Here is a 23,487-nt window from a genome sequence, read left to right on the forward strand (position 1 = left end):
GCCCCGGCCCCGGCCCCGCACGGCTCCGGCTCCGGCTCCGGCTCCAGCGCCGCCACCGCCCCCGCCGGGGCCCGGCTCCGCTCCGCTGGGGCACGCACCGGAAAGCAGCGATAGAGCCGCCCGGCAGCGGAAGGGCCGCCCCGGAGAGCATGGCCCGGGCCCGCGGGCCGCCGGGACCTGTAGTCACTGCGGGAGGACATGGACTGAGTGTGGTCACTGCGAGAGGGCATGGACTGAGTGTGGTCACTGCTGGACATGGACTGACCTGTAATCACTGAGGGAGGACATGGACTGAGTGTGGTCACTGCGGGAGGACACGGATTGACCTGCAGTCACTGCTGGAGGACATGGGCTGACCTGTAGTCACTGCTTTAGGGCACGGACTGACCTGTAGTCACTGCAGAACATGGACTGAGTGTGGTCACTGCGGGAGGACATGGACTGACCTGCAGTCACTGCGGGAGGGCACGGACTGACCTGCAGTCATTGCTGGACATGGGCTGACCTGCAGTCACTGCGGGAGGACATGGACTGACCTGTAGTCACTGCTGGAGGACACGGACTGACCTGCAGTCACTGCTGCAGGACATGGACTGACCTGCAGTCACTGCTGGAGGACATGGACTGACCTGCAGTCATTGCTGGACATGGACTGACCTGCAGTCACTGCGGGAGGACATGGACTGACCTGTAGTCACTGCTGCCGGTGTGGGCCGAGGTCAACGGGGATGCTTGGGGGGCTGGAGCATCTCTTACAGGGAAAGGTTGGGGGAGCTGGGTCTGTTCAGCCTTGGGAAAACACAGCTGAGAGCGAACCTCTTTAATGTGTGTATAAATACCTAAAGGGAGGTGCTAAGAAGATAAAGGCAGGCTCTGCTCTGTGGTACCATGCAATAGGACAAGAGGCAACGGGCAGAAACCGATGCACAAAAAGTTCCACCTGGACAGGGGGAAGAACTTCTTTCCTGTACGGTGACCGTGCACTGAAACAGATTTTCCAGAGAAGGTGTGGAGTCTCCCTTTATGGAGATATTCTAGAATCGCTTGGATACAATCCTGTGCTGTGTGTTCTGCAATGACCCTGCCCAGTAGGGAGCTGGGACCAGATGACCACTGCGGTCCCTTCCAGCCTGATCCCCGCTGTGACTCTGCGGGGATCAGCGGTGGAAAGCGGGGTCTCAAGGGGGACCGAGATCGGTGCCCGTCCCTACCAAAACGCGCTTCCTTCATCTTCCTCCTCGTGTGGCTACCGAGGGAAAGGGGCCGGGCCACCTCGGCTGTTCTCCCTGCGGCCACCGGGAGTCAGCCCAGCCCCGAGAGTGTCCCAGCCGAAAATCCAGAGTGTCCCATCCCAGCCCCGAGAATGTCCCACCCGAACCCCGAGCATGTCTGTAGCCGTGGAAAGAGGTTTTAACCCTTTAAGTGCGGCGGAAATAAAATGCACAGCTACATAGTTGTTTTTCGTGACAGCAAGAAAGAGCCAAGTTTATTCAGAAACACACTTGGTTTTACAGGATGACTCGCAATTCCAAGAGTAGAGAAAAGGTGATTGGTTCAGAGAGAAGACACCCTATTTGCAGGGCCTGGGCACACACCACAACAGGTGTTCTATCTTTGTTACTAATTCCTTTTTATTTTTACCTAATTATCACCCTAGGAGAAATTCTCCCTGGCCTTGAGCTGGACCAGCTTATCGGCTGGGAACAGAGCTGAAAAGCTCCAGCCTGGAATATTTTTCAGGCTGTCATTTGTAGAGAGCCTGGTGCAGGAATAGCTGGAAGAAAAAGGCCATAGTCAGATCAACTTAGTAAAGCTAGCAAAGTGGGCCTCAGTCTCACGGATACAGTGTCCTTGAGATAAGGAAGACACGCAGAATTGAGAAAAACATGAATGCCGAAGTGCTTAGCTAAGTCGCACAGCTAGACCAATGATGAGCTCAGATTTTGCACTATGCATGAGCTAATTAAGCACTGTATTTAATCGCCACTCTGCGTATCAATAAACGAGACTTTGCTGATGACCGAATTGGTGTCCGCGTCTCCCTTCTCTGACAAATGGTGAACCCCGACGTGCCTCCGTCGCTGAAAAGAAAACGGGGGAGAACGCGCCACGGTCGGTGAAGTAGAGTTGGGGCCTGCTGCAACCGGGTCGGTGTCAAACGACGTAGGGAAGACACCCCCAGGAGCCATAAAGGTGGTCCTGGGCCATACGTGCTGCCGAAGCCGGAGAGTTGCAACAGCGCTGACGACAAAAAATGGACAGGCAAGCAGCATATGATTTATTTATAGCACATATAGATAAGTTAGGGTTAAAAGAGATTAATCCCAGGAAGGACATACCGGGGTTGTTAGTCTGGGGTTATGCTAAAGGTTTATTCTCTAATCCTCACACCGTGCATGATTTAAATGAGTGGCGTAAGTTAGGGGATGCACTGTGGGAGGCGGTATTAGAGGATGATAAAACAGCAAAAAAGCTGGGAAAGATCTGGCGGGTAGTTCATAACGCACTACTGAAGCAGCAGGCAGAGAGAAGGGCGGCTCGGGAGGCAGTAGAGGCATATAAAAGAAATGCTCAGTATGGCGATAATGAGCCCCGAGCACCCAGCACGACCAGAGTAGAAATACCTATCTCTGGGGAGACAGCAGGAATGACAGACATGGCTAGCTGCGCTTGGCCCTCGGCACCCCCCTTAGAAGAGCTTGAGGAGGATTCCGCCGCGGCGGCGGAGACAATTGCAGAAGGCGGAGTAACCCCGCCTTCCGAGGGCGAAGGGCCCCAGACCGGCGGCGAAAAATCCCCTTGCCGGTCTGAGCCCAGCGTCCCTAAGCCCGCCGTGGAGCCGGCTCCGGTCCCTAGGGCGGAAAGCGACCTGTGGGAGGAGATGGCAAGACGGCGGGGGGAGGCGTGGAGTATGCTAGCCAGACACGGCTTGGAGATTGGGGACGAAAGCGCTGTTGACGCAGCGAAAACCTGGGTTTTCCCCGTCACGTATACACAGGGGATAAATCAACAAGGACAAGCCGTCCAAGTGGGAGCATATTCGCCTCCCGACTGGAAGCTGCTAGCCCAGCTAAGACAGACAGTGAGTCAGTTTGGTTTCCGGAGTGAGCCAGCTAAGCAGATGCTAGATTTCTTGTTCGATACATACCTACTGTTGCCAAATGATATGAGAAGTATAGTGAAACTGATTTTCACGCAACATCAGCAGTTGCTATTTAACGCCCACTGGCAAGCTCTTGTTCAGGAGTCAATTGCAGTACAGAGGGGCCCGGGAGATCCGTTAGCTGGAATTACCATAGACGAACTGATGGGATTGGGTCAATACCGCAGGACAGAAGCTCAAATGATTTCGGGACCCGACAAGGTTAGGGAAGCCATGCGTCTAGTAAGGAGTGCCATCGGTCGGGTCAAAGATAGCTCAGGCATACCCATGTATATGGGGATAAAACAGGGAAGAAATGAATCCTTTGGGGACTTTGTAGATAAGGCTGCTGCTGCTATTGAAAAGGCAGGAGTCCCAGAGTATATGAGAGGGGCGCTGCTAAAGCAATGTGCATTGCAGAATAGCAATGAGGCAACAAAAAGGGTATTATCAACTTTAGGAGCCAATTGGTCGATAGAAGAGGCATTGGAAAGGATGGCTTTACAGCCGACAGGGGCACAGGTTTTCTTAGTTAATGCACTAAAAGAAATAGGCTTAGGGCTACAGAAACAAGCCGAGTCCACACAGTCACAGGTGCTAGCTGCTCTTGCTCCGCTCCGTGCTTCCACAGCGGCCCCAGCCACGTCGGGTGATCACCGACCTCCCTCGGCGCGCTGCTACAGATGCGGAGGAAGAGGCCACTTCCGACGTGAGTGCCGTGCCCCAGGAGTATGGTGCCAAAACTGCCAGAACAACACGCATAACACATCAGCTTGTCGCCGCAAGTCGGAAAACTCCCAGCGAAGCGCGCCCGGCAGCCGCGCCCGAACACAAGTAGCCGCCGTGACATCAGCGCCATCTCCTGTCTACAACCAGCCACAACAGGGAGCCTGGGACTCGACCTGGCAGCCGCAGTAAAAACATCTTTGATAACAGCTCGCCCTATCAAAGTCCCAACTGGAGTTTATAGCCCGATAAATATCAAAGGACAAGCTTATGGAGGACTAATAGTAGGACGCTCGTCGAGCTCCATTGTAGGACTGTTTGTGCTACCAGGTGTCATCGATGCAGACTACACGGGAGAAATACAAATAATGGTTTATACTCCTTTTCCTCCTCTGACAATTGAGGCAGGTCAGCGTATTGCTCAATTTATTCCACTTCCACAGTTGAGCCGGGGTGTTCAACCACAAAGACAAACCCCACGTGGAGACCAAGGATTCAGATCATCAGGTATTGCTATGCTCACAATGGATCTCCATACCAGACCCAAAAAGGAGGTGAAACTAACCTATGCAGGAGAGACAATAGAAATGATGGGACTCCTAGACACTGGGGCAGATACTAGCATTGTCTCACCAGAAAAATGGCCCCACAACTGGCCATCGCTGCAGACCACGGATACCGTGACAGGCGTCGGAGGATTCACCCTTGCCAGAAAAACTCCTCCAATAAGGGTCACTATAGATGGGCAAGATTTGGTGACTGTGTTGTCCGTAGTTGCGTTACCACCATCGGTACATTGCTTGATTGGAAGGGACATTTTGGCTCAGATGGGGGTCGTTTTATCCAACGAGCACCCTTTGGGGTAATTGCCATTGCTTGGACTTTCCCAATCCCAATCACCTGGACTACCAATGAACCGGTAATGGTTAAGCAATGGCCTCTAAAAAGGGAAAGTCTAATACAAGCACATCAACTCGTAAAGGAACAATTCCAACAAGGACATTTAAAACTCTCAACAAGCCCATGGAACACGCCAATTTTTGTGATCAAAAAGAAGTCAGGAAAATATCGTCTTCTGCACGATTTAAGAGCAGTAAATAATCAAATGGAGGCGATGGGGGCATTACAGCCAGGCCTCCCCAACCCAGCAATGCTCCCACAGCATTGGCCTCTTCTAATCATTGATCTAAAAGACTGTTTCTTCACTATTGCCTTACACCCTCAAGATACTAAAAGATTTGCGTTCACCCTACCAGCAATAAACAGAGAAGAACCTGATAAACGGTATGAATGGACTGTTCTTCCACAAGGAATGAAAAACTCGCCTACCCTGTGCCAACTGTATGTTGATGCCGCATTACAACCATTGAGGATACAGTGGCCCAACACAATTATTTATCATTATATGGATGATATCCTCTTTGCTCAAGAATCAGCATTTACAGACACTCAGGTGCAGGAAATTCAAAGCACCCTAGCAAAGGCATCCCTCATAATAGCTCAAGAAAAAATACAGCGATCCACACCATGGAGGTACTTGGGGTGGTCTATCACAGACCAAATCGTACGGCCACAGAAGCTCCAGCTTGCAACAAAGATCACCACTCTAAATGAGGCACAGCGACTGCTAGGAGATCTACAATGGCTCAAGCCGATTGTTAGGATACCCAACTCCTTGCTAGACTCCCACAGGCCACTACTTAAAGGAACTGACCCAACCGCACCCGTAACCGTAACCCCGCAACAACAGGAAGCCCTCAAGGGTATTATACGCTGCATCGATGAGGGGTTTGTCTCCCGCCGAAATATCTCCTCGCCCATCGATCTTACCATCTGGAGTACTGCCAACCACCTACTCGGTGCACTCACACAGCTACAAAAGAAAACACGGGAGACACGGGTACTAGAAAGAACAGCCTCTCAGCAGCCGTCCTTGTTGTGCGTGTGGGGGGTCATGGTGTGAAGCCTGGGTAGCCCTAAAGTGCGGGGGCTGTGGGGACTGCTCGTGGGTGGAACAGAGAACAGTGTTTAATTTGTGGTGCTGGAGGTGTCAAAGTGACGACCTAAGAAATTCAAATTGGGGTCGGGCCCTAGAAAAAGAAGCAGGAGTGCCATATGCCCAGGTACGAAACCTATACGAGACACCAGAACAGCTCCTGTTAGCTTGGGCCCGGTGGGAACTTACCAACTGGATTAAGAGGCAGCACATCTATGCAAATTCGCACATTATCGCTGCAAGATGCAGACATAAAGTCCCACACCTGCCTTGGCCTCAGGTAGGACCAATTAAGCCCGGTACAGACCCAGAGGAGGTATTAAATCAAAGTATAGAAGAGGTAAAACAACTGCAGATAACAGGGAGCAATACAGGGCGTAAAAAGAATAGGCCGCCAAAGAAATCAAAATGATGATCATTACACTGCTTATGCTTGCTAACTTTGCTCGCACAAAATCTTTTCCAATGCAGCATGCACCTCAGGAAAACGTATGGGTAACATTCACTAACATAACAAGACAAGAATCAATCTGCTTAAGCCTAGGGGGAGTACAAAATCCTTTTAAAACCTGCCTAGTAAGGTTGCCAGTATGGTTGCAAGGAGTTCAAGGGAATGTGCTGCATGAATTTATCTAACCACTCTGAGTCCATCCACAAAAAGATACAAAACATGCAGCAGAAATTACACAACCTAAAAGAAGAAGATGGTTGGGGCATTGACGAGTGGTTAAAAAGCCTAGGTCTTGGGGGATGGATTCGAACCGTTATTAAGTATGCTATTATGGTGTTAGATATATTCTTGTGCTTAGCTTTATTGCTACCTTGCTTGATAACATGCTTACAAAATTTTATTCAAAAGACTATTAGCAAAGCTTGGCATGCCACTCTTTTAGTTTAAAAAGAAAACGGGGGAAGTGTAGAGAGCCTGGTGCAGGAATAGCTGGAAGAAAAAGGCCATAGTCAGATCAACTTAGTAAAGCTAGCAAAGTGGGCCTCAGTCTCACGGATACAGTGTCCTTGAGATAAGGAAGACACGCAGAATTGAGAAAAACATGAATGCCGAAGTGCTTAGCTAAGCCGCACAGCTAGACCAATGATGAGCTCAGATTTTGCACTATGCATGAGCTAATTAAGCACTGTATTTAATCGCCACTCTGCGTATCAATAAACGAGACTTTGCTGATGACCGAATTGGTGTCCGCGTCTCCCTTCTCCGACAGTCATTTTCTTACTTTCTCAGTGTGTATCCTACACATGTCCCAGCCGAACCCCGAGAGTGTCCTAGCCCAGCTCCCAGTGTCCCATCCCAGCCCCGAGAGTGTCCCAGCCCTCCTGACCCGCTCGATGCTCTCTGCTCCCATCATTTCTCCTTCATCCTTCCTCCGGGCACCTCTCCCCGGGCACCCCGTGCCCCAATTTGAAGCACATTACGCTGTTAATGCAGTTCGGGAGTAATGACGGCATCTCCAGCAGTACCCGGCAGGCAGCGATTCGCCTTCTCCTGCGGTTGTTATTTAAAAACAACAGGGTGTCTTGGTTACAAGGTAATTACAGCAGTCATTGCAAACGCTACTCAAAGATAGATCTCTACAGGAGAGACGGGATTGATTTATCTTGTAACCTTTTGAAACAATTGACACATTTATCTGTCTCCCTACTGTAATTATTTAATTAAATATAAAATAGGCTAATACAAAACATGCTAAAGAGTGAAACATATATTTAAAAGGGGATTTCCTATGCCATTTCAGAGTGGCGAATATGATTAAAAAACTGATCAGAGCTCTCTTTTTCTAGGGAGGTGTTTCCAGGAGGCAGGACCATGTACCTGCCCCTCTCGGAGCAGCAGAAACACTCTGCAGTAGCAGCTTTTACACAGTGGTGCATCCAAGGGGTTGGCACACGGACCTTGACTGTGGAAGAGGTTCCTGAAGGATTCGGGTTGGCTAAGGTGAAACCACTGCACAGACACAAGTGAAAGGAAGGGCCCAGCAGCAAGCAAAGGCAGAGGTAAAGGCGTTTCCGACTTCTGTTTCTGTTGCTCAGCGCTTACAATTTAGAAAACAACATTCCTTTTGGGGAACTACAAGTCCCAAAGTGCACTGTGGGAAGAACGTGCCTCGTACCAGCCAGTGCCCAGCACAAATTCCCAAATATGGATAAGGAATCAAGTTCGAAAAAGGCTCACACTGGCTGGATGCTCCTCACTGACACTCGGAATAGGAGTGAGACAGCACAAAAACAAGGTGAGTTTGCGTCCTGCAAAGATGCTGTTGGAGGATTTCTTTCACGGGCAGCAGCCAGCAGTGTTCTGTCCCTTAGAAGGGCAGCCCAGCATCGCTCTGGTGATGTTTGCAGTGGGTGTCGTGGTCACGGAGGCGGCTTTTGGAGCGGGGCTGTTGTTCCAAGTGGGGCAGTGAGCAGCAGGAGCAGCTGCGCTGCGGACTGAGTCAGAACCTGCTTCCCTGAGGATGAATAAAGACCTATGGAAAGACAGAGAGCTGCAACATTGTGTTCGGGTCTGGGAAGGGTCAGGGAGAGAGGCAGGAGCTGCTCTGAACATCAGCTCGGTATCACTTGCTGTGTGTGGTTGTGTAAGAAGCCAAGGCGAACAAGCAGCCTTGCAGTAACAATAATTACAGATTAAATTAATTTCTCTGTTCTGTTAGGCATGGTAGAATGTTTTTGTAGTTCATCCCTCTTCCTAGAGGGGACAGTGTGGTGCCTTGAAGGCCAAACCTCCTGCAGCTCTCTGACCTGCAAATAACACTCAGTAATAGGATTGTTTAACTTCAGGCCAGGAACAATTACCTATTTTACCAGCAATTTGTTAACAAGCAGAATGAAATCATCCTGAAACATAATCATCTTCGTGGAGATGAAGAGATGCTCGAGCTGCATTGTCGGGCACACGTGAAGCTTTGGCTGCTGACCTGGTCAGAGGCGGCAGCAGCAGCTCCTGCCTCTGTTCTCTCCCTGGCAGCCAGGCAGGCTCCTGGTGCAGCTCAGATGCTGTGTGTGGATGCTCACTCTGCTGCTGGCTGACGTCAAGTGCAGTTGGTCATCCCAAAACCCTCCTCCTGCTATGTAGGGTCATGGAGCAGCACAGCCGGCACTGCAAATGTAGGAGGTGCAGCCCGGGAGGGGAGCCTGAGGCTGCTCGGGCTGATGAACCCAACTGTCACATGGATACTTGTTGCCAAATAAGAATGATGCTGTTTTTCCATCTTTCCTTGAATGGGAGCAGCTTAAATTGTCTTAAAGCTGGAAGGGTCCCTCTTGTGCTTGAACCAATTTATCCTGCTACACAAGCTCTGGAGGAAAGCAGCGTGTTTGCCTGTGCTCCTGGATCACAATTTTTAGTAACCAGAAAAGCTGAAGTTAAACAAACTTGCTGTCAGTGACAGGTAGTGGGTTTTGTGTTCTGGATGAGATGTCCATGCCCAGCTCATTGCCTTTCATATGAAGTCAAGGAGTTTTTTTTCCCTGCAGTCATCCTGATTTTGTATAGGAGAAGAAAAATGAGTTTCAGCAGGGCCTGGTTTGTGTGTGCATCACCTGTGGACTTACTGGCTCCCCTCCTCCCTCTCCTGCCAGGCAGTTCGAGGTGAGTTTAGAGTTGCAGGCACCTGTGACAAGGCTTCCTAAGGTAAATCGCCTCAAGTGTTAATCCAGATCTGACCAGCACACGGTCACAGGGCCAGAGCACTGGCAACCAGTCTTTTTCTGTTGTCTCTTCTGTGTCAGTAGGCTGTTAATAGGAGATTAGCAGCATTAGGGAGACTTTGAGCTCGAAATGGTGAGGCCCTGTGATTTGATTTGAAGAGAAAGAAACCCTCCTACACTTGTGTAAAAACAAACAGAAGAGCTGGAAATTGTAACAGCATTATAAACACAAGTGAGGAAATCACGGTCTCTAGGAAAGATGTGCAGCTCTGTAGCACCTCACAGCTTCCCAGCAATGCTTTAACAAAGCAATGAGGTCCATGGAGACCTCGGGTCCCAGCGTGCAGCACTCTGTTCTCACCACCACATGCTTTTGTTTGTCTCTGGCGAGACCATGATGTGCTGCAATCTGTAATTCACTTGTAATTTCCATCAGCAGTAAATCCCTATTAAATATGAAGCTGGCTGGCTGCAGAACCCTTCAATTAGCCCAGATTCAGGGCTTCCCTGGCTGCTGGCAGGCAGTTTGCAGAGCCTGGGGCTGGGTGAAGGTGAATGCTCTCTCTGGCTGTGCTTTGAACAGATGGCCCATGGTGATGCTTCCTTATCTCACCCAGCATCGTGGCACAGCATCAAACCTGGTTTTGTTGTTTCAAAAATAGAACTGGATAAAGAAGACTCACCTGATTTTTTGAGCCCACCTGCTGATGTCTGATTTTGGCTATATCCAAGCCTATGTAAACAACAAGTGAGAATGGTACAAGGCAGAAAAGACAACAGCAGGGGCAGTCACAGCCATAGTCCAACTGGGGATATCACATAAAATAGAAGAATAAATCTGTGTTTTAACCTTCATCACAGATGCACAAACACTGCGTGAGGTATAAACACTGGAAATTAGGAAACTGGAAACACAGGGTTATATTCACAACTTGTCAAAACTTGAGTTTTACTCAGATAATAACAAAGCCTTTCCAAAACAAAGGGCAATTTTAAGTTAAGTCCCTTTCTTTGCTTCATAATCAAACAAAATACTCGCCTTGGCAAGGCAGCTGTCAAAGAACAGCAGCAGTTACTTTGATTTAATTGTTACTGTTATAATAGTCATAATTAGTGCTAGGTGGGGCATTTCATAGCTGTAAGGTGACCAATTTGGTTAGAGGCCTAAGGCATCTTCTTTTCTTCAGCCAGTTATTGTCTGTGAGAAAATACCGAAGCCTGTCATCACTGTGGGTCAATTACACCCTGTTTGCCTAGCACAGTCTCTTTGCTCATCCCTTTAGAGTCACAAGCCCTCTAACAGTTAATGCCTCTTCTCAAGGCCCGACTTGCCAAAATCAACTCTCATCCACTGGTCTCCACCTTTCCTCTTTTTTCAAAAGCGAGCCTTGTGCTCTCATGACTGGGAGAAAGGCTTGGCAGTGTGAATCCTGAAACTATTTATACCACAAGGCAAACAAGGTGATTTGAGAAAATGGTTCTTCTCGTTTTTAACCTAACTTCCTGACACCTCAGTATTTCTTTTCACAGTGTCTGTCACTCGTCTGTCCCTCATTCTGAATGCACATTTATTGTGATCTGTGTTAATTATCTCTACAAGCAGGCAATGCATCTTCTGCATCTCGAATTGGAAATTCAGCATATACTACAGAAATTAACGAACTCTTTTCCGTCTCAGTCTGCTGGCTCTTGTCTGGCCAGGTGCTGTGGTGCTCACCAAAGCCATGGTGTGAAGTTGCTTTAGGAAAGCCAGCAGTGCTGCAGAATTGCATGGTAGCAGTGCCTGAGCCTGGGGAGAAATCCTCTGGGCAGGGGCTGTGTGCTGGTACAACCTTTGTGTCTTGTGTTTCAGTGACAGCATCCCCTGTGTGACCCTCTGGCTGTGCTGGGCACAACTCCCCTGCTTGCTGTTTGTGCTGTGAACTTGATACGGTAATTAACTGGTAATTGCTTCTTTATCAACCTGCATGTGAGCTTTTTTTTTTTAAATGCAGTCAATGAATGGGCAGCACCTTCCTTTTAGGAGGATTTCTCCCCTCCTCTGGAAGCTCTGTGTGCTGTTTCAGGGTCAGACTGGTGTGAGAGGTGTGCTTACACCATGTGTAGGATTAATGTCTCAAGCAGTGTATTGGCCCTCGGGTTTTTTTGGGGTTTTTTTATGTTCTCTTTCCCTCTGTACCTCCCGTACTTGCTGTTCCTTCTCATCTTTCTTGGCAATACCAGGTGCAGACAAAGGTAGGATTAGATGTCTAATTAGTTTATGTAGCCTCAGACATACGTGGTTATTTCTTGGCACTGGGGGAAGGGCAGCCCATGAGGAATCCAGCCCTTGTTTCTCAGTGAGGTTTTCAGCTCTGGGAGCAGCCTGAGCCCAGGCAGACTCAAAAGGCTGGCCAAAATTTTCTAGACACATTTTTGTTCCAGATGCCTGTTCAAGGAGGAAGTTGAAAACCCAGTCTGTATTACCAAATCTGAAATAATTTCTCATTTAATGTTAGATCCAAAAAGTTTATTTCCAAAAAATGACTCAGTGCAGACAGCCTGAAAGAATTTGCTTGAAGCATGGCAGAAAAGCTACTAAGCTGTAATTAATATATTTTGGAACTACACCATAGCTGGGACAAGTTGTATTTATAATATTTTTTGCTTATCAAAGGAAACTTTAGGCTGTTGCTCTCCTGTCTCCCACTGCCACCATCGTTCAGCAGATGTGGCCAGGGGAACAGAGAGGATAATGTCATTGTCTTTCCTACCTTACAGAAGGCTTGTTTGATCTGTAATTTCAGTTGTATTTATCGAGTATTTCAATATATCTGAATGAAAAGAATTGGTTGAGGGTAAAGCAAAGGATCAAAAGGACACTGCAGCTGTGTACACCAGCAAAATAAAATCACTCAAGAGCAAAGTAATGGAAATGGGATTCATGTATGAGCTCTGACCAGACCTTCAAGGATGGAAAACGGGGTGGATTCTGCCAGCGATTGGGAACTTAATTTTTGCTTTTAGGGACAGACAGAGAGATAAAGCTGCCCTTACATTTCTCATGGAGTGTCTTTGTGAGTGAGAGCTGCATGCTGGTGTGTCAGCCTGGCCCTCAGAGTACAACCAAGTCATGGGGATGGAGGTCACTGTAAACACAGCAAGGTTAAGTGAAATAAGGCCACGAGGAGGTCATGGTGAATTTGAAAGGGAGAGTGGATCGACAAACGTGACTGATGACAGCTCTGGTGATTGGAAACAAAACCTTAAATAACTCAAATTTGTATTCAAGAACACTTGTCCGTGTCAGGACTCCAGATCTGTCTTTCTGTGTCAAATCAAGCAGCAGTTCACAGGAGTTCACATTTCCAATGCACTCTGAGCTGCTGGAACAATATTCTGAGCTCCCCTTGCAAGGCTGTCTCATTCCTAAACGTGTGCTCACAAGGAGAAATTCAATACTAGAAAGAATAATTTTAGGAGATAGAATCACTGCATCCTAAATCCCCAAAGGAGCTGACTCTCTAAATAGTCTTAGCAGGGAAGCATGCTCTGTAAATCATTACGAAAAGTTAGGCTGAAAGCATTAAAACATTTTGTATAATAAGCCTTGATCTTCCAAGCCACCGTGGTTTATTTTCCTAAGCTTGCTGTGATCAAAGCAGGTTCTCTGGTGTTGCTATTCATGTGGCAATCGAAGATTCAGAGTGGCCAGAAATAGGAAAATCATGGGACTAAATCTCTAGAGCTGCCCGAATCATAGGGTTAAAAAAGGACTGTGAAGTACTTAATAGGCTGCCTACACAGTGCTCAGCAAGTCAGAGGTTAACAAAGGACCTTATTATTTGAAAAGATAATTGAGGCTGAAAACAAGTCAACCATCCCACAACTAAGCCGTGGAGATCATCATTTTTTGTGAACAATAGCTGATGATGTTGGGATTCAGTGAGTTAAGTGGTTAATCCTATACAGAAAGCTGCATCCATAATGCACTTTAAATAGGGGAAATCCACCCAATTTGACCTCTGGAGAATTGCTTCCTGCTGTTATGCTGATGGATATGTCTATAAATATCATGGAAGCCATCAGCAGATAAAATCTGAGAGCTGAAAAGCCTCTCCCTATTAAATGATACATTGATCTCCATGAAACAGCAGGAGCTTGGGGTAATGAGCACTGAAACCAATCCCCCTGCTCATCCCAGAGTCACTGGAGCCAAAAAGAAGCAAGACCCATGCACTGTTTCCATCTTGATTCAGTGGGAACAAAATCAAACCTCTTTTGCACCCTCTCTTCCTTCTGTCCTATCTTCTCCACGAGGCTGCTCCTTACATTCTTCATGGGTCACTCAGGCACTGTTTCATCAGCCTTCTGCTGCAGTTTGTTCCAGATTTGTCCTTTCTCTACATCCCTCAGACAAAGCTTTCAGTTTGGGCACAAAGCTGCCAAAGTGTGCAGGACACTCCAGCGGGTTTGTGTGCATTCCTCAGCACAGGTACCAAGGGGTGGCAGACAAACTTCAGCAACCCCTTCTGTTCATCCTCACCTTCTTCTGTCACTGTTGGATTTTAGCAAAAGAGCATTGTCCTGGTTTGAGGTTTTTCTGAGCTTGTTTGTTTGTTTTGGTGGGGTTTGTTTGTGGGGTTTGTGGTTTCGTTGGGTTTTTGTTTGTTTTGTTGTGTTTAAAATTTTATTTCTTTATTATTTATTTATAGCTCAAAATCTAAAGGTTTCAAAGCCTATTGTGTTATAATGTAAAGCCTGGCTTGTGATTTTCTACTCTCAGAGCCGTTGGTGCTGCATACCATGGAACATCCACATGCACTCAGTAGGAGACAGATTTACCCCCTCCACCTGAACTCTCCATACTGCCTGTATAATGTCTCCATATCTGTATGTGCATGCAGGTCTCAGAACAAGCTTGCTGCCTTTCTGGTGTTTAAACCAGCTCTCCTGGGATCTAGAGATGCCAGCCATGAAGGTGTTAACCCGTGTTAAGTGGTTCTGATTTGTCTTCTGCATCTTTCTTTTCTGCACTCCCCATTTGTTACCATCCATTTTTTCCTTCCTCCACTTTGTTCTCTCTGTTCTCCTCCAGTGCTGACTTACTGCAGATTCCATCATTTCTCAGCACTAGGGACTGTGAATGGCAATTGTGCTGGGCAAACCCTTGGACATCACTGTGGGATTTACATGGAAAACTTGTGCTGTTAGCAATCTACTTCCAGAGTTATTAGGGACCAAGACAATAAAGATTAGAAGAAAGCAGGGTTTCACAAATCCATAGCTGCCTGCAGTGTGAGGATACAGAAGGAAACAGGATTATTAGGTTCTTTCCCTTCTCTCCATGGACCTACTGCTTAGAAAATCCTCTGCTTGTCTAGCACTCATCTAGACAAGGAAGAAAAGAACATTACAGAGACTTTATTTCTGGACTCGTCCTTTGCTGCTTCAGCGTCTTTGAGCATAAGAGTATTTTCCTTTAGAGAAAGGAGTTCCTTCTTGAGCTAGTTTCCTTCTAGGAGTTAAAATAAACTGGGGCATAAGGGAAGGATGATGAGATTCACCAGCTCAGCCTGTCCCATTGGCACTCAGGGTTGAGTTCAGTGACTCAAAGGAATGGTCTCTCATTGCCTCTGAAGAGCCAACGCATGCAGAAAAAATGATTCTGCTCCATTTTCAACAGTATCAACAAAATTGTTTACCCAGTTCCAAAGGGTTATATTTTTGGCATTCCTGTGGCCTGTTTTGGCTTGTTGAATGTTACTTGTGAGTAAGAAGGAAAGAACTTGACTTGATGCTCAATTATAAAGCAGAGTTTGTATGGCTGACAGTTAAAAGAAGACAAAACGAATGCAGTATTTTGTGTACTTATCTCACAGAATCTGCAGAGACAATAACTCCAGGGACAACAGGTTCCAGCTGCAGGGATATGTCCTGGTTTTTAAAGTCATGTCTCTGGTGTCTCAACTGCAACTCGAGACACCCAAATTCACCACTTGTACACCTAATTGTAAATGGCCAGCCCAGAGTCACAGGAGAGTCATGTGGAGGTGGGTGGGATTTCTTACAGACAGAAATCCAGAAATCCAGACTCTGCTCTGCCCTCAGAGGCCACACTGACCATGACCCTGCTGGAATCTGTGCTCAGCCCTGTGGCATCAGGAGAACCCTGCTGGGGCTTTCTAAAGGAAGGAGGGAACTGCAGGTATTTCCAGGGCTTGTTTGGAAAACTGGTGTCCTGTAGGGAGGAGCTGTACCCACCCTTGTTTTCTGCTATCCTGCTTAGTGAAGGGAGCCTCCATCCTCAGCACTGTGCATACCTGGGCAGGGGAGAGGTGCTGTGAGGCTGGAGTCTGTGAGGTAAAAATGCCATTAAAGTGGGTAACAGGGTGCAAGGTCTTGGCTGGGGACTCAGGTCCCATAAAAGCACACATGACAATGCCAGGAAAGCTACATATTCCTGAAACAGCTCCAGGAGGATGGTGGTGCTGACTCCATAACTTGGGCTGGAAATAACAGCCATTTATTATTACTGACCACTGCCCAAGAAAGTGAATATAGAAAGGAAAGGGAAGAGCCCAGAAGGCAACAAAGTGACATAAATAACCTAATTAACAATTCCTACCAAGGATTTATATGGTGCTTTACTTATTTGAAGCACTGTGTGAACCATTAGCTGACAGAGGTTAATTAATCACTCAGGTAATTAAATGGAAGTGGAATGCAAATGGTTAGAGGAAGCTGGAGTATGAAGGCTTCCTGAAACCATTAAATGATTTTGCTCTCTTTGATGGAGGAAGAATTTCTTCCTTTAGGGTTTAAATGTTCTCCCAGTGTGGGTGTTATTACAGTTTTAATAACCACCTGCTTAATTCCCTGGGATGGGAGATTACATGCAGTACAGCCAAGAGTTTCTCGTTTGTTTGAGTAACTTTGGCAGTTTTATGAGCCTAAAAAAAGAGAAGTATCCCCAGCTCTGTGTTTCAGGGCACAGAATGATGAGCAGCTTCAGGAATGAGTCTTGATCCTTTGACTTCTCACGAGCAGGATGGGCTGGGAGATGGAGTACCATTACACAATGACCTATTGTTTTCACTTAGGCAGTGAAAAATGAAGATGTGCTATCATGTGATGTAGAGGAATCACTGAAATGAGCGTGGCAAAAACCACTGAGAATGATGCAAGTGATAGCTTTTTTTAATGTTTTTTTTTTTTTATGGATTAATTCATTTCCCTAAAGTAACAATATAGGATTCTTTGGCAGAGAATCAGTCATCTTGATTCCTGGCTGTGGCATATTTAGGTTTGTGTTATCACCCACTGCCCACACTTGTGTAGCATAAACTCCTGAGGGAACTTGTGAAGAGATTGGTTTTCAGTCATCTGGCCTGAATCTCTGCTTTGCTGATGAACCCCTTAAGCTGCTGGAAAAGACCTGATTTATGCCAGGCCAGTATAACCACAAATCAGGCATGTAGGTCTGACTTCCTAAATTAAAAGACTGATTTACTGCACTGTGTAAGTCGGGTTTTCAATTTACCTGCAACCCGAGAACTCAGGCTCTTAGGGCAGGTACAATACAAGCAGTTGGTGATGCAGATAAAGCCAATTAAAAAAAAGGAAGACGTGGTTCTATGACTGCTAATTGCTCTGATACCTTTGCTACCCTCCTTCCAGTCTGTTTCCTTCTGACCTGGGATACTGTCAGCAGTGAAAGCTATCACAGTTCTCCTTTTTTCTCTGCTTTTTCCTCTCTGGTTCCCCTGGGGACAGAAGATCCTGGCAGCTACATCTACCCCAGGCTTTTGCCTTTTGTTTTCCTGTACTTTTCTCTTGGCACAATGTAGAAGTTTGCAGTGTTGTGCTTCCACAATCACATGCTAAAATATTTGCACAGCTGTCTGATGACAGAAAAGGGGGGAAAGAGAAAACCCACTCTTCTGTTGTTTGAAAAGTTAAAACAAAACAAATCAAACCCACAAACAAACAAACAAAGTTTAATATGAATTAATAATGTAAAATCTTCAGTTTTCCCTGCTCTTGTATAACAGAATCCTCAATCACTTTGTGTGCTTTACCTTCTTTTTCCTGTGCACATAAACCCACATAAAGCTTTCATGCTTCTCTTGCAGTGCCTCTGGGTTCAAACCCCCATGGGACTGCACTGCCCACCTGTGTGCACTCACTTCAGCTGCTCCTGGTGTACAGAAATAGGACCAGCTCCTACAGGCTATAACCAGGCATTCTTCAGGAAAATCTCTGACTGAAGTCAGTGGAAGTTTTGGCACAAGGACTGCAAAACTAATTACATTCCTCCCCCAAGTGTGTGTATGTATATATATATATCTATATGGGATGGTGATGAGAGATAAGAAAATGCTGCCTAGAAAGAAGGTCCATTAATAAATGAGAAGTAGATGTGGGGAAGAACAGTTGATAAAATTATTTATAGTGCAGTTATAAAATTGCTGAGTTGCTGAGCTTTCCAGAAACCCATCAATAACATGCATGAGCATAGCAGCAGCTAATAGGAATATAGATAAGCAGGAGCATGGATCTCCATGAAAATCAGGTGTGGAAATACTGTGAAAAAAAGCCTAGCATATCCAAATCATTTAGCACAGAATATATTCTAATGTGGTGATAACTTTCCAATAGCCTCAAAAACTGGTTGTGAGTTAGTTTTACCAGCAGTGCACTAGAGAATCTCAAGCAAAAACTGATCAAATGTGGGCCCATATTTTAAAAATAGAAAAACAGCACAGACACTTCCTTACAAGCCTAACTATAGATCAGAGTGAGAAAAAAATTTGAATGTGGGTTTAAAATAAACCTGGGTAGTGATACTAAGAGCAAAATGAACCTGGATGTTTGGAAGAACCAATCCTGTCAAGTATTTTTTGGTCAGAATTATCTAATTAGTGACTGATGATACTAGAGCAAATATAGAGCATTAGATCCTTTGGTGGAATGAGTGGAAGATTCAACTTTTCAAATCTCCAGCAGCCAAAAGAAGGGAAAGTGAACAGGAAAAAAAAAAAGGTGAAAGCACTTTTTCAGCTTTGACATCTATAATTCACGTGCAGGGACTGCACTCCCACTACCAACAGCTCCCTTCCTACACACATAAACACACACTCCCTGCCTTTATCCTGCTCTCAGACCACACACAGCTCTGTCCAGTTCCTGCCCTTCCCATCAGCCAGCCCCTTCTCTGGGAAGCATGAATGCCTCCTCTGAACCAAGGTGTGTTTTTACCCTGGTCCACCAAGCTGGGATTGGTTTTTTTCAGGGTTTTTTAAAAAAGTCTTTCTTGCTGTCCTCTTGCTGCAGACAAAGCCTTCCTTTCTGTGAGAGAACTTCAGAACCAGGAATGTGGTCTGGACATTTATGGACAAAGGAACATTCAATGTTTCTGCTCCTAATCGTCAGGAAGAATGACTGTGCTGTGTCTTTAGCATTCCAGCTCGCTTTCTGAAGTCACAAACATTTAGGGATAATGTTTTTTGTTTGTGGCTGGGCCTGCAGTGTCCAGGCACAGGGATGCAGCCTGTACTGGTGTGGATCCAGCAGACAGAATGTCATTTCCAGCCCGTTAGCCTCCGAAATGTTCTGTTTGTGCAATTAGCCTTATGAGGCCACTGTTGAGAAATGGGTGCTTATTAGCTGCTGTCATTTTTATACCCTCTTCCCTAAGTAATGGCACAGCAGCCCTCGTGATCCCATTAAATAGCTCTGACTGCAAGGAGGAGAAAGCTGCAAATGGAAAAGACTCTTAGTGCTGCAGGCCAAGCCCAGCCACCTCCTCTCCCCTACATTCCTCTGCTGCTTTCCTATTCTCTGAGAGCCCAGCATTATTCCTTCTCAGGATTGTCTTCTGCAGGGGACAGCTTCATTTTGAATGGCTTCATGCTTCACACCCAGAGGCACCAGGTCTTTTCCACTAAGCCAAGCATAAAAATAGCTGAGGGAAGGGGTGGGGAAAGGAGTGTCAGCAAAACAGATTTATTTAATTATATGTACCGACCAACATTTTCCTATGTGAGACCAAGTGTGCAGCTCAGATCTTTCATCAGAGCATTCTCATTTAGGGTTACTGAAGAAGCAGGCAGAAAATGCCTGTGATAACTCGAATTTCCATTCATTTCTCGAATTTCTTTATATGTTTAATAACCTCACACCTGTGTGGAACTGGATGCTCCTAAGTCTGGGTGTACCAATAACTGATTTTGAACACTAAGGCAGGGAGGGTGTCTGTGTGTGTGTGTGTGTGTGTGTGTGTGTGTGTGTGTATGTGGGGGTGTGATGCTGTTAAAGCCAGCACCTGTAATCAGAAGGCTCCAGACTCCTTTAGGCTGGGCCTAGATGGACTTTCCTACTTTGCAGAGATATTCTGCACTGCCAAGCCTAGTGGCATTGTCACAGCCGTCACTGTGTTTGGTGATGTTCTCCAAGTCCCACATTTAAGAATCCTGTAAACATAGGAGAAATTGAAAGATTTTTCTAAATAAGTTTAAATCCTAATCCTGGAGGAAAGCTGGAAAACTCAGTCTGAAGGCAGAGGCAAAGATAAGTAAAAATATTAGAATTTTTACTTCTTTTAGCATGTGAGGTTTTTTTTGCCTGCTCACAGCTTGTATAATCTAGTCCAATTCTTTCTAGCCCTTCTGGCTGATATTGCTGTTTTTAACTAGTCTCATGTCTGCTGCTGCAGATTATAGTAGAGCAAAAAGGTACTTAACCTCTTGTCATGATGGGATCTTTAACATCTGGATTTTGGCACCTGGAGGCCTATCCCTACCTAGCAAGTTGGGATGAGCCACTGTCACAGATTGCCCAAACAACCTGGGTTAAAAGGGAGGGCAGGAAAGTCGATTAAGAAAGCAAAAGTGTGGGTTTTACTTGTGTGGTTTTTTTTTGTCCACATCACCCACGTGCACACAGAGCTGTGTTTGTTACTGTCCTGAGAGAGGAAACCCATTACCTTAAAAGAAGCACTTGGCTTTAAGAGAGGATAATAAGGAAAGCAACAAAGAACCGTTAGCAACATTTTATAAAGAAGATGAGATAAATAGTCTGTCTCATAAACAAGTGGTATTATTTAACTATCCAAGGAGTTGCTTTCCAAAACAAGGCTGAATTGTTCATTGTCCAGCAAAATAACGCCTGCTTCTGCAGCCTTGGCTGCTTTTGTGATACAGCCCAGGGTCTGTAGGTCTCCACTGTGCTGGACTGTCCTGCCTAACATAACTGCTAGTGTTGGTGTCAATGTTATTATAAAAAGAAGTAGAAAACAGCGATATTAAGGCTCAGAAATTATAGCACCAAGACTTTTCAGTTGAGGGAGCAGGAACAAAGGACTTCTGCCAGCCCTGAGCTTCCCCGTAGCTGTAATAGGGCCTCACAGACACACTTGTGCTCGGTCGTGTTGGCAGAGAAACACTTGGCAGAGAAATCCCCTCTTGCTGTCTCCACTGCTCATTCACCTGCTCACAGAGACAAGATCATATCGTGCCATCCCAGCACTTCTTCAAACGCTGCTGAGCGTGTGCTCGTGCTCAGATATTCACCACAACAAGGTTTCCTTTCTCCTCTTTTCACAAGTGTTTCCCAGGGAAGCCAGCAGCTCTCTCGGGGTTATGCCAGCTTTCCTATACCACAGAAACGAGATTTAAGGTGCTGAAGAGTGAGTGGAGTAACCACGGTGGGAGGGGAGGTGTATGTGGGGTGTGAGGGAAATACCTTCTGTATAAAACAGCCTTTTTAAAGAAATGGGAGGATTACCCGGGTCAGAGGAATCCTGGAAGGAGGAGGCAATGCATCCATTCGGTGCTCCCATTGCAGCTCCCTTAGCGAGCCACAGGGGACCACTGCTCCGTTACTGTGGCAACAGTGATGACTTGGCAGCCAGACCCATCATCATCACACAGCCTCCTCGAGACTCTGCGAGATGCTCTGGCAAAGGCTTACACAAGGAGATTTGCATCTGAGATCCCCTTTCTTTTAATTTTTGGCTTTGCCTCGCAAGCCTAGAGAAAGAGAAAATCGCTGGTAGCCCTGCAGAGAGAAACCCGTGTGCGGGCAGGCACGGGGAGTGGCGAGGGGCTCAAATTGAGGTGTCTGCCCCTGGAGCTGTGAGCACCTGTCGGGGAGGAGGTGACTCATGTGAGAAGAAGGTCATTCCTGCAGCCTCCTGTGAGTACCGAGCCAGCCAGCCTCTCCTACCTTCTGCTGCAAATGTTATTTATTGTTTGTCATTGACTAGTAAATCCCGGGGTTTCTTGCGTCTAAAGGGAGGAATTTTCTTTTGTGCTAGCTCTAGGCTTCGTGCAAAATCCGTGAATGCACTACTACTGGCTTTTTGTCCTAGGCATGAATTCCTGCAGGAGCTGCAGCCTTGCAATTAGCAGCAGGTTTCTTAGAGGAAGCTCGATGAGATCTGGAGTTTGCAGTGAGCACTGCACAATCCCTATCTTAATACCAGGTTTTAAGGTATTAAAAATATGGTCTTATATCAGCTTTCCCATTTAATTCATTATTCCAGCCTTTGTTGTACAAGCTGACTTATTTGTTTTTGTTGAGATTAAGAATTTAAGCAGTAAGTAAATCAAATGCTTGAACAGGTGCAGAATGAGTATTTGCTCTGTGTAGGATAGAGTTACAAGCAGTTTCATTCTGATGAGACAAACAGATGCTCCAGATAAACTGCTGATAAAAGGAATTATTATACTGGCAAAGATCCACCACATTTCCCTGTAGCACATGGGTGTCATAGTCAAGCATGCACACAGTAGCCATGGGTGAGATCAATCTAGCATGGCTAACAATAGACATCTATAAATGTGGTCATGTTACTGAGCAATGTGATCATCAGTTTTAAATCATGTCCTGAAAAAAATATTTATGTAACTTAGACATCTGTGAAAAGGATGCACTTTGTAAAGAAAGTAATACCTTGCAAAAAAAACTATTATAAGGAATTATAAGGGAAAATAAATCAAAGGCTGTACACCATATATCTGAAATCCTGATCAACCTGCAGCCTGCTCACATGAAAGCCAAGGAGATTTATTTTTCTCTAGATGAATTTGGTGCTTGTTTTGCTCCTTAATCAGGAGGTAGCACTGGGGCATCTCTAGCTCTAATCTCATTAAGACTATTAGGCTGTGATTGTGCTTGTGGTCTGTTGCTGGCATGCATTGGGGCAGACAAATGATACTCAGAGGTCTCACAGCTGAGAGGGGATGGGGGTCCCTTGTTTCTCACGAGGTTTGAAAATCCTACACCCTTGACTTTGGAAAGGCACTGTTTGCAAAGCAGCTGGGGAGGCAGACAGGGACAGGCAGGTCCACTCAGCCCAGGCACACAAGGGCAGTCTGTGAGCACAGCTTCTGCTGCTGTGATGGGAGTCACGTGTGGGCACAATAATGGCACAGCACACTCCCCTCCGTGTGTAAATAGCATAAAGCTGTGTCTGTGTGAGTGTTGGCATGGCAGGCTGGGTTACCACAGAGCGAAAACAGAAGTCAGAAATTAATTATGTGCTCCTTTCTCCATCCCCAGAACCACTCCTGTGTTCTGCTTTGTCCTGCCTGCTACAACTAACACAAGCATAGTAGCTTTTGTTTAGTTGGCCGAACTAAAACATATTTTGATGATATTTCTGGAGTCAGATACAACTCTTTGCATTCAATTTTAGCCCATTACTCTTCGTTACAATTCCAGGGGACACCATAAAAGCCTCTGGTTCCTCTTCCTCACCCCTGCATCACTCAAATATTAGTGGATAGCTCTGTTCCTGGGTAGCAGTGGGGTTGGAGTGCTTCTGGAGGCCAGTGGATTTGCAGCCCCCTGTGTGACCCCTGCACATGTGGATCTCCTGCACACAAACCCACAGCAGTTGATGTCATTCACGCATGAGCCTTGGGAAGCAGGCTGCTGAATGAGTGCCAGTGTACCACACAGTTCATAAATA

General features: G+C 46.4%; 1 protein-coding gene across 23 annotated transcripts in view; it reads left to right on the plus strand.

Moving 5' to 3' along the window:
- The first annotated feature begins 7,959 nt into the window (after window positions 1-7,959).
- The window catches only part of MICAL3 (microtubule associated monooxygenase, calponin and LIM domain containing 3), a 171,824-nt gene continuing 156,296 nt past the window's right edge, over window positions 7,960-23,487 (plus strand). For 15 of the 23 annotated variants that reach the window (XM_088164577.1, XM_088164554.1, XM_088164561.1 and 12 more), the window contains exon 1: window positions 21,421-21,707. The gene's annotated coding sequence lies outside the window, so the exon portion shown is untranslated. Of the gene's footprint in view, window positions 8,111-21,417; window positions 21,708-23,487 lie in introns of those variants that run through there. The other 8 variants (XM_088164558.1, XM_088164570.1, XM_088164574.1 and 5 more) reach the window with 4 other exon arrangements.

The sequence above is a fragment of the Sturnus vulgaris genome, chromosome 5, assembly GCF_052056855.1.
Source record: "Sturnus vulgaris isolate bStuVul1 chromosome 5, bStuVul1.hap1, whole genome shotgun sequence".
Classification (NCBI taxonomy): Eukaryota; Metazoa; Chordata; class Aves; order Passeriformes; family Sturnidae; genus Sturnus; species Sturnus vulgaris.